Source organism: Bubalus bubalis, chromosome 16 (genome assembly GCF_019923935.1).
Source record: "Bubalus bubalis isolate 160015118507 breed Murrah chromosome 16, NDDB_SH_1, whole genome shotgun sequence".
Classification (NCBI taxonomy): Eukaryota; Metazoa; Chordata; class Mammalia; order Artiodactyla; family Bovidae; genus Bubalus; species Bubalus bubalis.
Genome location: NC_059172.1, coordinates 62,403,430 through 62,418,088, shown reverse-complemented (window position 1 = coordinate 62,418,088; position 14,659 = coordinate 62,403,430). Strand labels below are relative to the sequence as shown.

The 14,659-nt window shown below is 44.8% G+C and overlaps 1 long non-coding RNA gene across 2 annotated transcripts; it reads left to right on the top strand.

Annotated features, from left to right (window-relative positions):
• The first annotated feature begins 254 nt into the window (after window positions 1-254).
• LOC102399949 lies at window positions 255-5,471 on the top strand. Of its 2 annotated transcripts, XR_006545412.1 has the most exons (5): window positions 255-414; window positions 581-724; window positions 2,490-2,556; window positions 2,638-2,777; window positions 3,467-5,471. It is a non-coding gene; the product is annotated as an uncharacterized LOC102399949 (long non-coding RNA). The 2 variants fall into 2 exon arrangements; XR_003104051.2 differs by lacking the exon at window positions 255-414 and having other exon boundaries at window positions 423-724.
• Window positions 5,472-14,659: the final 9,188 nt, after the last annotated feature.

The window sequence follows — 14,659 nt, the reverse complement described above, 5'->3', positions numbered from 1 at the left end:
TGCCAGGCTCCTCTGCCCATGAAATCCTCCAGGCAAGAATACTGAAGTGGGTAGCTAGTCCCTTCTCCAAGAATCTTCCTGACCCAGGTGTCAAACCCACCGTCTCCGGCATTGGCAGGATTCTTGACTGTCTGAGCCACCAAGGAAACCAAAATTAGCTATAAAAGGGAATATTCATTTAGTATGATGCAGAGCTCATCTCTCAAATATGAAATGACTATAGCTTTGGAAAATTCTGGTTTCTTTCTTCTGAAATCTCTTTAGGCAATTTACCAGAAATGTTTACATATGAACACTTCCCGCTGGCAACCTGGCTTCCCCCTTCTCCAGGAACAGTGTGCCCTCACCGGGGGCCTGACCAGCAGGGAACCAGAAGCTTGGCTCAGGTAGCTTCCAGACAAACTTGTCCTGCAGGTATGTGACGAGCCCTATTTCACTCTAGTGACTCTGATAGAAACAATATGTAACTCAGGCCAGGGCACAGCCTTAACAGAGGGAGACTGAAATCTGCGATCAGAACTTCGGACTCCAAGCCTAACGTGCTTTTCTCTGCACTCTGCTGCCTCCCGCATGGCTCCAGATCTGTCTGGGACTCTGATGGTCTAGCTTGAAACCCAATCAATGGCCGCTTCTCATCTGAGGCACAAATCCCACAATCCTCTTTCCTAATCTGGAGACCAAGGAGAAGCCCTAAGGAGAGGAGGAGGTGGTCTTTTCTAAAGAGGTGGGCCATTTCAACTTATTGCAGCTCCTTTCCACAGGATGCTAGTTTCTTTCTTTCCTGTTTACTCCTGCAACCCGAGATCTGCATTTCATCTTCTGGGAGGGGCTGTGTGTGGGTAGGGTGTGTGGGTGGGGCTGGGTATAGGAGGGGCTGTGTGGGAGGAGCTGTGTGTGGGAGGGGTGTGTGTGAGGGGCTGTATGTGGGAGGGGATGTCTGAAGGGTGCTGTTCTGAGGGAGGGGCTGTCTGAGGGAGGGGCTATATGTGGGAGGGGCTGTGCAGGAAAGGCTGTGTGTGGAGCTGTGTGTGGGAGGGGCTGGGCATAGGGGGCTGTGTGGGAGGGGCTGTGTGTGGGAGGGACTGTGTGAGAGTAGCTGTGTGTGGAAGGGACTGTGTGTGGAAGGGGCTGTGTGTGGGAGGGGCTGGGGATAGGAGGAGTGTGTGGGAGGGGATGTGCATAGGAGGGCTGTGTGGGAGGGGCTGTGTGGGAGGGGCTGTGTGTGGGAGGGGCTGGGGATGGGAGGGGTGTGTGGGAGGGGAAGTGTATAGGAGCACTGTGTAGGAGGGGCTGTGTGGGAGGGGCTGTATGTGCAAGGGGCTGTGTGTGGGAGGGGCTGGGGATGGGAGGGGTGTGTGGGAGGGGAAGTGTATAGGAGGGACTGTGTGGGAGGGGCTGTGTAGGAGGGGCTGTGTGGGAGGGGCTGTGTGTGGGAGGGGCTGGGGATGGGAGGGGTGTGTGGGAGGGGAAGTGTATAGGAGCACTGTGTAGGAGGGGCTGTGTGGGAGGGGCTGTATGTGGGAGGGGCTGTGTGTGGGAGGGGCTGGGGATGGGAGGGGAGTGTGGGAGGGGAAGTGTATAGGAGCGCTGTGTAGGAGGGGCTGTGTGGGAGGGGCTGTATGTGGGAGGGGCTGTGTGTGGGAGGGGCTGGGGATGGGAGGGGTGTGTGGGAGGGGAAGTGTATAGGAGGGCTGTGTGGGAGGGGTGTGTGGGAGGGGCTGTGTGTTGGAAGAGCTGTCTGTGGAAGGGGCTGTCTGAGGGAGCGGCTGGTGGGGGTTGGGGGCAGGAGGGACTGTGTGTGGGAAGGACTTTTGTGGGTCCCTGCCTCAATAGTGTCTGCCTCTGAGAGAGGGGTCCCTTGGTAGCTCTGTTTGGCTTTGTTGTGGCCTTCTTCCAGGCTCTCCTCTTGAAGATTTCCTCTGTCTCTCACCTCTGAGTACCCTTCCTCTGAACCCTGTCTTCTTACCACCTCCCTCTCCTTATAAAATTTTTCTTTCTGTGCAAGGATCTATTGTTAGTCGTTTGTGTCTTAGGGTAGAATTTAAGTCATTTGGCTTCTTCCTCCAGGATGAATTGTAAGTCTCCATAAAGGAACAAAAGCTCTAACCCTTCAAAGCAATGGGGAGCAGGGGGAGTAGTCAGGGAGGTAACCTGAGTTGGTGGAGGAGGTGGAGAGATTTCCCAGATATTTGAGGCAGCTTTTGTTATTGTTCTTTTTAGTTTGTAACAAAAAGAAAACAGATTTAAAACGTATTGACCATCTACTTGTGTGCCAAGCCCTGTGCTGGTTGCTCTCAAAAATGTTATTTAATCCTTGTATCACCTCTATGGGGTGGCTATTATGATACCCATTTATTTCAACGATGACTAAACTGAATGTGGCCACTGTACAGGGTCACACAGAGGCAGAAGAAACTGCTTTTGGTACCTAGCTACCTTGTGCCTGGCTGTGCTGTGCCTTCTCACAATTGTCTTATTTATTCTTACAGTACTTCCCAGTATATAGCTTTAGCTCCATTTTTCAAAAATGAGAAAACTGAGGCTCAGAACTGTAAGGTAAGTAAGATCCCACTCATGCGGGAGATTACCTTGTTGCAATGATAGCTTCTAAGTACTCTATTGGGCATGTTATTTCAGAGGATTCATAACAGAAAGGCTCATGGACAAAAGGAAGGTGCTCAAAACACACTGTTTCCTTAAATGTATTTAAAACACAAATTGAGAACCAAGGGAAGAGGGCTGGAGTGGACTAACCCACTTAGGATCAAGTCAAACAGGTGAGAGGACTGTACTCCCTAAATCTTATATGTCCCCAATGCATGTATGCCCCCTCTCTCAGCTGTGCTGTATCTGCCTTCCCTGCCGATAGTGTGGTTATGAGGATGGGAATTAAGATATGAGCAAGAAGGCCGAGTGCACAGAAGGTCCCTTGGGCCAAGGCATGCATTTGCTCTCTGATAGGAGGATCACAAGGGCAAGAATAGGTATGCTTGGCCACAGCTATAGCTTGCCAATTAACCTTCTGAACAGCCAAGAATGTTATTTGCATTTCTTGCTCTGAGCACATGGGGCCAAAATGTGACCATATGGATGTCAACCAATGCCTTGCTGATTTAGGCATGACCAAGCTGCCAGCCCAGAGAGGGTATATCATAATGTAGTCTTTCTACCACTTTCTAGCTATAAGAAACACTCTCACTTGGTTCATCATACATTCCATTTATTCTGTATATCTGTAGCATGTGTTACAGGTTGCTAACATTATCTATATTCACCATATCTTATGAATTCTGCATATGTCTCACAAGCTACTTACTTACTCATCATCTATACTTCACACATCATATGTGTTTTGCCCGTATCTCGTAAGCAACTTGATTTCCATCTAGGCTAGTTTTAGTTATCTATTGCTGTGCAGCAAATTATCCTAAAACATCTTTCTTTTTTTTTTTTTAATCCCTCACAGTTTGTGTGGGTCAGGATTTTGGAAGCAGCTTTTCTGGATGGTTCTGGTTCCAGGTGTCTCATGAGGTTGCAATCAGAATGTCAGCTGGGGTTGCAAGCATCTAAAAATTTAACTGAGATGGAGGATCCATCCATGTCAAGATGCAGTCAACATTGCTGGCAAGTTGGTGCTGGCTGATAGCAGGAGCCCCCAGTCTATTACCCCATGAACTTCTCCACTGAGACGCTGGAGAAACATCATGATGTTGCAGCTGTCTTCACCCAGAACAAGTATAACCCAAAAAGAAAATGTCTTTTGTGACCTAGTTTTGGAAGTCATGCACCTTCCACCATTTCTGCAACATTCTATTGGTTATACAGGATAGCCCAGCCCAGCATGGGAGGGGATTTAGCAAGGGCCATGGAGCCAGGATCGTTGGGGCTATGTTGGGGGTTGGCTTCCTCAGTGAAATATTTATGAATTTCATACATCCAATCGTTTGCATCATCATTGAGGCTTACTACTCAATACGAGCACTAAGAATAAGGTTCACAGCGCCACCTTGCGGGGACTGAAAAGGAGCTCTGGGTCAACACAGAACAAGAGAAGGAGGTGTGCTTGGCTCTACCATGATCTCTTTTCAGGGGCTGCAGCTTGTTGAAACTGCCTTCATCCCCAGGCTTGGGAAATATAACTGAACAGGATCTAGAAGAGATCTTTTAAACTCAAGACTTGAGACATTATAGTTCTTCTTGCATCCAGGAAAGCACCAACCCCATAAATCCTGACCACCCATGATGATGTTTTCTCACCACTTTTGCTTATGATGTTATCCTGTGTGTTTGTTTTGCTCCCATTTATGGTATTAAATTTGCTTCTAATGAGTGACATATCTTTTTGTGGGACATGAGGAAAGATCATTATTGATTCATGCCTGATTTGTTCCAGAGCTGCTGATGGTAGCCTTTGTCAAAAAAAAAAAAAAAAAGCAAACACAACTGTTTAGCCCATACTGGTACAGATGTTCTATGGCTAGACACACAGAAAGCTTGTAGTCAAGTTGTGCTTGGCTTTGCTAAGGTCTTTCAGGATTTCTTCTAACTGGTTAAGAAAATATAACTATCTTATATATTATCTTAAAAGTATCCTATGGTTGTTCCAGGCTATCTCATGTTAGTGCATAGCATTTCTTCATGTCTTGGCTACCAGGGCTCTTCCCTTGGATTGAGAAGTCCTCAGTATCACTAGATTGGGATATGCATAAAATTTTCAATTATTTGCTACTTTTGAATCTTACTTCCCCCACAAAATTTAATGGAATGAGCCTCTTCAGACCAAGTTCATTTGAAGTCTTACCATTATCACCCTTCAGTTCCTAGCATGTTTAGTTAAAAAGTGCAGTCGCTTTTGGAACTTCATGGTTTTCTGGAGATAGTTAATTGATAATGCTTTGTCTGCCTGTTTTTGTTCCCTGATAACATCACTATGAATGGGCAAATCACAGCGGTCAACTCCAGGTATATGTGGCCACTGATCTAGCCAAAACTGTCTATTCCTTTCCCCTCCAACCACTATTTGGGGGGTCTCAGCAGTACAGGTTCACTGTTCATCCCTCTGTCACCAAATGGTGTGACAAGACCATTTTCCTCCTCCCACCCTGTCCCAGGAATTGTCCTGAGATAACACATTGATGTGTCCTCATTCAGGGATCATTTGCTGATCATCATGAGCTCATCTTCCATGTGACAGAGAGATGGCTTCTCAGGGAATAGCTTTACAGTCAAAGTCCAGGGTCCCAACTACACTCTCCGGACCCTGAATTGTCAGGACCATAGGCTACACTGTCATTGTAGGAGCCCTTTTCCAAATAGATGATTCAGCACCTACTCATACTATTGTTTGACTGTACGTCTTTATTCCTGATCTCAGACTCTTACACAAAACCATCCACCAGGTTTCATGCATCCCTGCTATCTTTAAGTGGACACAACAAGAGGTTTTGAGTTGGTGTAGAGGCTGGTACCTGGAAACCCACTCCAGTATTCTTGCCTGGAGAATCCCAGGGACAGAGGAGCCTGGTGGGCTTCCGTCTACGGGGTCGCACAGAGTCAGATACGACTGATGTGACTTAGCAGCAGCAGCAGCAGCAGCAGCAGAGGCTGGTACTTAGCATGCATGTATGCATTGGAGAAGGAAATGGCAACCCACTCCAGTGTTCTTGCCTGGAGAATCCCAGGGACAGAGGAGCCTGGTGGGCTGCCGTCTATGGGGTCGCACAGAGTCAGACACAGCTAAAGCGACTTAGCAGCAGCAACAGAGGCTGGTACAGTGAGTCCTGTTTTAGTATCTTATTACCCTGACTTCACATTATTCTGAAGCACCTTCCTTTGCAGATAAATTAGATACATATGCCTTCTCAAGTTTCTGGTAGGTTCTTCCCTATAGAAAAAGTTCCTCCTGAACTTCTATGCAAGCAAACTCCTGCTATTAGTCTTTAGGTACTTTGCTATGGAAAGTCAACTTTTATCTGCTTATAGAGCTCTCATTAAAACTGAGCCTTTTATGATGGCCATTAGGCCCATTTACTTTAGAAAAACATCAAATCCACACGCACCCCTCTTTTTAGTATTTTACTGAAGTTATACCCTCTCTGGACTCAAACAATCTTGGCCATGCCATGGATGACTATATTTGAGTGGAAGTGGTATATATCTGGGTCATGGTATCCTTCCATGGATGTCTTTCACTTCCATGTGATGGTGGTGAGGTATGCCTTGGCCATGAATGAGGTACCCTCAGGGGTTTGTTAACTATCCCTTGCTTTATGGTTAGATATTACTTTTGCATTGATGAGGAAGCCTTTCTGCCTTGGTTCCGGGTAATTCTATGTGATACTCATAACTGATTGGAAAATGAAAGAAACCGTGGATTATCCATCCCTGAGAGATTTCTACACAAGTGTATAAGGACTCTGGTGCCTCATCTAGTGGGGTGGGGTGGAGCTTTACATATAGTCATTACCATGGTTGCCTACTTGTCTGCTTCCTCCATCTCCTGCTAAATGACTCCAAGACTAGGATAATGGCTTCATTCACTGGCCCTCTCAGTAGGGAGATATTTCGCATTAAGACCAAACTGCTTTGGCAGAGGCAACCGTGGAAACATATTAGCCTATTGGATAGAGTCTGTATCCAAATCTGTTACGATGGAAACAATCGGGAAAATCCCCTTCCTGCCACTATCTTTAACACAGGTGCTGTGACTCACACTGTCTAATCCTCCATTCTGATGCTTGTCTCTCTAGTACACGTAGGCAGAGGTCATTCAGATCAGATCAGATCAGATCAGTCGCTCAGTCATGTCCGACTCTTTGTGACCCCATGAATCCAAGCACGCCAGGCCTCCCTGTCCATCACCAACTCCCAGAGTTCACTCAGACTCATGTCCATCGAGTCAGTGATGCCATCCAGCAATCTCATCCTCTGTCGTCACCTTCTCCTCTTGCCCCCAATCCCTCCCAGCATCAGAGTCTTTTCCAATGAGTCAGCTCTTTGCATGAAGTGGCCAAAGTACTGGAGTTTCAGCTTTAGCATCATTCCTTCCAAAGAAATCTCAGGGCTGATCTCCTTTAGAATGGACTGGTTGGATCTCCTTGCAGTCCAAGGGACTCTCAAGTGTCTTCTCCAACACCACAGTTCAAAAGCATCAATTCTTCGGCACTCAGCCTTCTTCACAGTCCAACCCTCACATCCATACATGACCACAGGAAAAACCATAGCCTTGACTAGACGAACCTTTGTTGGCAAAGTAATGTCTCTGCTTTTGAATATGCTATCTAGGTTGGTCATAACTTTCCTTCCAAGGAGTAAGCGTCTTTTAATTTCATGGCTGCAGTTACCATCTGCAGTGATTCTGGAGCCCAGAAAAATAAAGTCTGACACTGTTTCCACTGTTTCCCCATCTATTTCCCATGAAGTGATGGGACCGGATGCCATGATCTTCATTTTCTGAATGTTGAGCTTTAAGCCAACTTTTTCACTCTCCACTTTCACCTTCATCAAGAGGCTTTTTAGTTCCTCTTCACTTTCTGCCATAAGGGTGGTGTCATCTGCATATCTGAGGTTATTGGCATTTCTCCCGGCAATCTTGATTCCAGCTTGTGTTTCTTCCTGTCCAGCGTTTCTCATGATGTACTCTGCATATAAGTTAAATAAACAGGGTGACAATATACAGCCTTGACGTACTCCTTTTCCTATTTGGAACCAGTCTGTTGTTCCATGTCCAGTTCTAACTGTTGCTTCCTGACCTGCATACAAATTTCTCAAGAGGCAGATCAGGTGGTCTGGTATTCCTATCTCTTTCAGAATTTTCCACAGTTTATTGTGATCCACACAGTCAAAGGCTTTGGCATAGTCAATAAAGCAGAAATAGATGTTTTTCTGGAACTCTCTTGCTTTTTCAATGATCCAGCGGATGTTGGCAATTTGATCTCTGGTTCCTCTGCCTTTTCTAAAACCAGCTTGAACATCAGGAAGTTCATGGTTCATATATTGCTGAAGTCTGGCTTGGAGAATTTTGAGCATTACTTTACTAGCGTGTGAGATGAGTGCAATTGTGCGGTAATTTGAGCATTCTTTGGCATTGCCTTTCTTTGGGATTGGAATGAAAACTGACCTTTTCCAGTCCCGTGGCCACTGCTGAGTTTTCCAAATTTGCTGGCATATTGAGTGCAGCACTTTCACAGAATCATCTTTCAGGATTTGGAATAGCTCAACTGGAATTCTATCACCTCCACTAGCTTTGTTCATAGTGATGCTTTCTAAGGCCCACTTGACTTCACATTCCAGGATGTCTGGCTCTAGGTCAGTGATCACACCATCGTGGTTATTTGGGTTGTGAAGATCTTTTTTGTACAGTTCTTCTGTGTATTCTTGCCATCTCTTCTTAATATCTTCTGCTTCTGTTAGGTCCATACCATTTCTGTCCTTTATCGAGCCCATCTTTGCATGAAATGTTCCTTTGGTATCTCTGATTTTCTTGAAGAGATCTCTAGTCTTTCCCATTCTGTTGTTTTCCTCTATTTCTTTGCATTGATCGCTGAAGAAGGCTTTCTTATCTCTTCTTGCTATTCTTTGGAACTCTGCATTCAGATGTTTATATCTTTCCTTTTCTCCTTTGCTTTTCGCTTCTCTTCTTTTCACAGCTATTTGTAAGGCTTCCCCAGACAGCCATTTTGCTTTTTTGCATTTCTTTTCTATGGGAATGGTCTTGATCCCTGTCTCCTGTACAATGTCACGAACCTCATTCCATAGCTCCTCAGGCACTCTATCAGATCTAGTCCCTTAAATCTATTTCTCACTTCCACTGTATAATCATAAGGGATTTGATTTAGGTCGTACCTGAATGGTCTAGTGGTTTTCCCTACTTTCTTCAATTTCAGTCTGAATTTGGCAATAAGGAGTTCATGGTCTGAGCCACAGTCAACTCCTGGTCTTGTTTTTGCTGACTGTATAGAGCTTCTCCATCTTTGGCTGCAAAGAATATAATCAATCTGATTTCGGTGTTGACCATCTGGTGATGTCCATGTATAGAGTCTTCTCTTGTGTTGTTGGAAGAGGGTGTTTGTTATGACCAGTGCATTTTCTTGGCAAAACTCTATTAGTCTTTGCCCTGCTTCATTCTGTATTCCAAGGCCAAATTTGCCTGTTACTTCAGGTGTTTCTTGACTTCCTACTTTTGCATTCCAGTCCCCTATAATGAAAAGGACATCCTTTTTGGGTGTTAGTTCTAAAAGGTCTTGTAGGTCTTCATAGAACCGTTCAACTTCAGCTTCTTCAGCATTACTGGTTGGGGCATAGACTTGGATTACTGTGATATTGAATGGTTTGCCTTGGAAACAAACAGAGATCATTCTGTCATTTTTGAGATTGCATCCAAGTACTGCATTTCAGACTCTTTTGTTGACCATGATGGCTACTCCATTTCTTCTGAGGGATTCCTGCCTGCAGTAGTAGATATAATGGTCATCTGAGTTAAATTCATCCATTCCAGTCCATTTGAGTTCGCTGATTCCTAGAATGTCAACATTCACTCTTGCCATCTCTTGTTTGACCACTTCCAATTTGCCTGGATTCATGGACCTGACATTCCAGGTTCCTATGCAATATTGCTCTTTACAGCATCAGACCTTGCTTCTATCACCAGTCATATCCACAGCTGGGTATTCTTTTTGCTTTAGCTCCATCCTTTCATTCTTTCTGGAGTTATTTCTCCACTGATCTCTAGTAGCATATTGGTCACTGACCCTACTGACCTGGGGAGTTCCTCTTTCAGTATCCTATCATTTTGCCTTTTCATACTGTTCATGGGGTTCTCAAGGCAAAAATACAGAAGTGGTTTGCCATTCCCTTCTCCAGCGGACCACATTCTGTCAGATCTCTCCACCATGACCCGCCCATCTTGGGTTGCCCCACGGGCATGGCTTAGTTTCATTGAGTTAGACAAGGCTGTGGTCCTAGTGTGATTAGATTGACTAGTTTTCTGTGAGTATGGTTTCAGTGTGTTTGCCCTCTGATGCCCTCTTGCAACACCTACCATCTTACTTGGGTTTCTCTTACCTCGGGCGTGGGGTATCTCTTCATGGCTGCTCCAGCAAAGCGCAGCCAATGCTCCTTACCTTGGACGAGGGGTATCTCCTCACCGCCACCTTTCCTGACCTTTGGCAGAGGTCATTACTACCTCCTTATTATGCAAATGCATTTTCTTTTGGTACTGGCGACTAGCAGGCTAGGTGCTGTTGGCCTGTTGACTATATGGAACACTTCATTTTTTGCTTGGGGCAAAAAAATTTATGTTGATTTACTCTGGGTTTGATGTTGCTTTTTGGTTAATTTATTTATTTGCTGTTAAGGCAGCCCATTCTGCCATTGTTGTTGTTCAGTGGCTCAGTCAGGTCCGACTCTTTGCAACCCCTTGGACTTCAGCACACCAGGCTTCCCTGTCCTTCACCATCTCCCAGAGCTTGCTCAGACTAATGTCCATTGAGTTGGTGATGCCATCCAACCATTCGTCCTCTGCTGTCCCTTTATCTTCCTGCCTTCTATCTTTCCCAGCATCAGGGTCTTTCCAACGAGTCAGTTCTTTGCATCAGGTGGCCAAAGTATTGGAGCTTCAGCTTCATCACCAGTCCTTCCAATGAATATTCAGGGTTTATTTCCTTTAGGATTGATGGTTTGATCTCCTTGCTGTCTAAGTGACTCTCAAGAGTCCTCTCCAGCACCACAGTTAGAAAGCATCAATTCTTCGGTGCTCAGCTTCCTCTATGGTCCAACTTTCACATCCATACATGACCCATACGTGACCATCCATACACTCTGCCATTAGACATATGGAATTTCATATTATGGCACCTCATGGAGCCTTCTTTTCCATCTTCAGTGACCAGAGAATTTCATTCAGCTGATGCTTTTGCCTGATCTTGAGTATGAAAGAGGGGCAGTTAGGTGGACTTTCTATTTAGCCTCTACCTCCAGGCGGTCAGCATCATTGAAAAGTAGAATGACCTTTTCAAAGCCAACTGTGCCAACTTCCCGGCTCCCAGTCTTTCTTTCTCTGTACTGTCTTGCCCACTTAGTAGAAGTCCTGAAAGACCACCTCCTTCATGGCTTAATTTCAACCATTCATACAAGTATGATTTGGGTCAAAGAGTAGAAGTTTGGACTTGTTTTTGAGATCTGCTTATTGATGTGCATTAATATCAATAGCTATGATATACCAATAACCAATTGGCAGGAATCTTTTTAGATTTCTAGTTTTTAAAAACTAGAAATGCCACCCTAATATTCCTGCCATGGTACCTGGATTAAGCTAAAGAATTCTGCTTCCTCTTTTTGAGGCTATCTTTCTGTTTTCCATGTTACTGAGAGTTCTATTTCTTGCCTTTGAACCTGAATTTGTACGTACTTATTTTTTTCTACTATTTTTACATTGTTTACTATTTCTATGAGTTCAGCAAAGGGAGAGATCTTATCCTGTGCTCAACCTGCCATCATGATCTGATTTCCCCCTTTCAAACTCAATTCTCCTCTCTACTATGTAGATCAGTACCTCCCCATCCCCTGCTCAGCTCTGAGCCCCCATTTATATATGCAAAGACTCTTGATGTGCTCTACTAAAGAGCAGGTTTATATGTTCCAAGTCTCTTCTTTGGCAGCCTGGAATAATTGGCAGAAGCTTTGAAATTTCCATCTTTCCCTTCATCCTCCCCCATTAATCTCAGCCAGGGAAGGGAGCTCTTTAGAGATTTATATCCTCCTTAATATGAATTATGTTTTCTTCTTTAAAAGGCAGATGTGGTTATTTTAACTGATACTTTTTTCTCGATTAGAATTACCAGTAACATTTATGGAGTACTTATGTACCAAGAATTATATGAAGTAGAGTACCAGTGTTGGCTTACTTAATTCTTATGACATCCTGAATGTGGGTGTTTCAGCTACATAGGTGAGAAAACTGGACTGACGGAGAGTAAACAGTTATCTGCGGTTTCATGGCTATTGAAGCTCAGAGATGGGATTCAAACTCATGACTTTATTTATTTATTTATGACTTTATTTATTTATCTACTTGGCTGCCCCAAGTCTGAGTTGCAGCCTGAGGGACCTTTGGTTGAGGCACGTGGAATCTTTAGTTGGGGCATGCAGACTCTTAGTTGTAGCATGTGGGATCTAGTCCCCCAGCCAGGGATCAAACCCAGGTCCCTGCATTGGGAGCCTGCACTCTTAGCCACTGTACCACCAGGGAAGCCCCTCTATTACTTTAGAGTAAACTTCTCTTGCCAAGACTCTGATAGTAAATGTTTTAGGCTTTGCAGGCCATGTATGGTCCTTTTCCCATATTCTTTTCTTAATACCTCTGTACAAACATAAAGCTATTCTTAGCTAGAAGGCTATAAATAATACGGCATGGACTACATTTGAACTGCAGGCCGCAGTTTGCCAACTATGTTCAGAGCTTCTGTCTTTGCCCACCCTGGCCAGGAGTGGGGGGCCAATGGGGCACAATTCCGTCCTGCTTATGCTTCACAAGCGCCATGAATACCAGGCACATGGCAGCAAGCAATGATTTAGAGACAGGCAGAGCCTGTGCACGTCAAAGAACTAGAATGTTTCAGCTGGGTTTTTGAAATGGGAATTAGGCCACAGGCCTGAGGACTGAATTGTTTTGTTTGCTTTTTAATCTCCTTGTCCCGTTGGTCACACTGAGCATGTAAGGCCCCAGGTGACAAGAGAGTGAATTCTGTGGCACTGTTCTCCTCTGAGACTGTGGGCAACAACTGCTTGGCTGTTCCTTGTTTCTGAGAGACATTTATCATCAGCCTGTTTGGGGAGAAGAAGAAGGGATGGAAAGGGTAATAATTGGAGTCAGGGTCTTCCCTTCCTCATTGCCCTCCATCAATAGATAATTATTTAACATTTATTATGGAGCATCAGGGAGACCACGTGGTAGGCAGGTAATAGGTTAGAGCTTAGAGATGATAAAGATCTAATGTAAGAGAGATTGGCAAGAGCATGAAGTCAACAGACGGTAAGGGTATGAAGGGTACAAAGAACTGGAAGGAACCTAGGCTGATTTTGAGAGGGCCAGCCTGGGTGACGGGGGGAATGGAGATGCCAGTAAATAATAGAAGGCAGAGCAGAGATTCAGGTTGGGAGGGGGAGGTGTCGAACTCTATAAGGGATGAGTTCCATCCGAGAATACTGCAGTTTTCACGTGGAGATGTCAGACCAGCAGTTTGAAGCACAGGTTCAGAACTAATGAAACTGCTGGACTAAAGAGTTTTGTATTTAGCCCCAGGACAACTTGGACCTATTGGGAAAAAAAATTGGGCAGAGGTGTTTCTTCACAAAAGCTCTGTTTAGAAAAATTGTTTTGGAGGAGGAAGAGGTCTTGTGAGGTAACATTTCCAGTGATCCTGGCTGTAATATAACGAGACTGGGAGCTAGGGTTGGGGTAGTGATACAGGAAAGTGACAGAGGAACTTCCCTGGCGGTCCACTGGTTAAGAATCTGCCTTCCAACGCAGGGGGTGCTGGTTTGATCCCTGGTCCCCTGGTTGGGGAACTAAGTATGCTCCACACTCTGTGGGGCAGCTAAGCCCAGGTGCCCCAACAGAAGAAGCCAGTGTGCCGTAACTACTGAGCCCATGTGCTCTAGAGTCCATGCTCCGCAGCAAGAGAAGCCATATACTGCAGTGAGAAGCCCACACTCTGCAAAAAGGACCCAGTGCAGGGAAAAAAAAAAAAAAACAAGTGACAGACAGATACAAAAGATATTTTGCAAAACTTAGCAAAAAATTACAGATTTTTTCCTTTAAAAATAATATTTTCCCAAATACTTTATTTGGAAAAATACTAAACCAATCATTGAAAAAACCAATACAAACCACACCCATATTCTCATCACATAGATCTGCCAGTTGTTAGTATCTTTGGCCATATTTGGCTTCCCTGGTGGCTCAGAGGTTAAAGCGCCTGCCTCCAACGTGGGAGACCCAGGTTCAATCCCTGGGTCGGGAAGATCCCCTGGAGAAGGAAATGGTAACCTACTCCAGTATTCTTGCCTGGAGAATCCCATGGACAGAGGAGCCTGGCAGGCTACAGTCCACGGGGTTGCAAAGAGTTGGACATGACTGAGTGACTTCACTTCACTTCACTTTTTGCCATATTTGCTTTCTTTATCTTTCTCTTTTCAGAAGAAGGACACTCCTATTATACATAGCCACGTTGTAATGATTACACTCAGGACATTTAAAAAAGATACCATAGTTTCATCTAATATGTAACCTATTTTCAAATTTCCATGATTGTCCTAACAATAATTTTTATAGCTTTTTTTCCCCCAGTATTCAATCAATGGTTCAGCCTTGTATTTTCTTTATCACGTCTTTTAAAACTTATTTAATTTAGAACAGTAGTAGCCCTTTCTCTTTTGGTCTTTTATGACACTGACCTTTTGAAGAATTCAGAGCAATGGCTTTAAAGAATGCCTGATGATTTGGATCTGTCTGAATGCTTCCTCATGATTCAATTCAAGTTGGTGGCTTTTGGCGGGCGTAATATAGGCAGGGCTGCATCTCAGGCAGACCACATCCCAAGCCTCATCAGGTCAGCTTGCCCCATGTTTACCAATGTGAGGCTTGAGCTTCTGGTTAAGG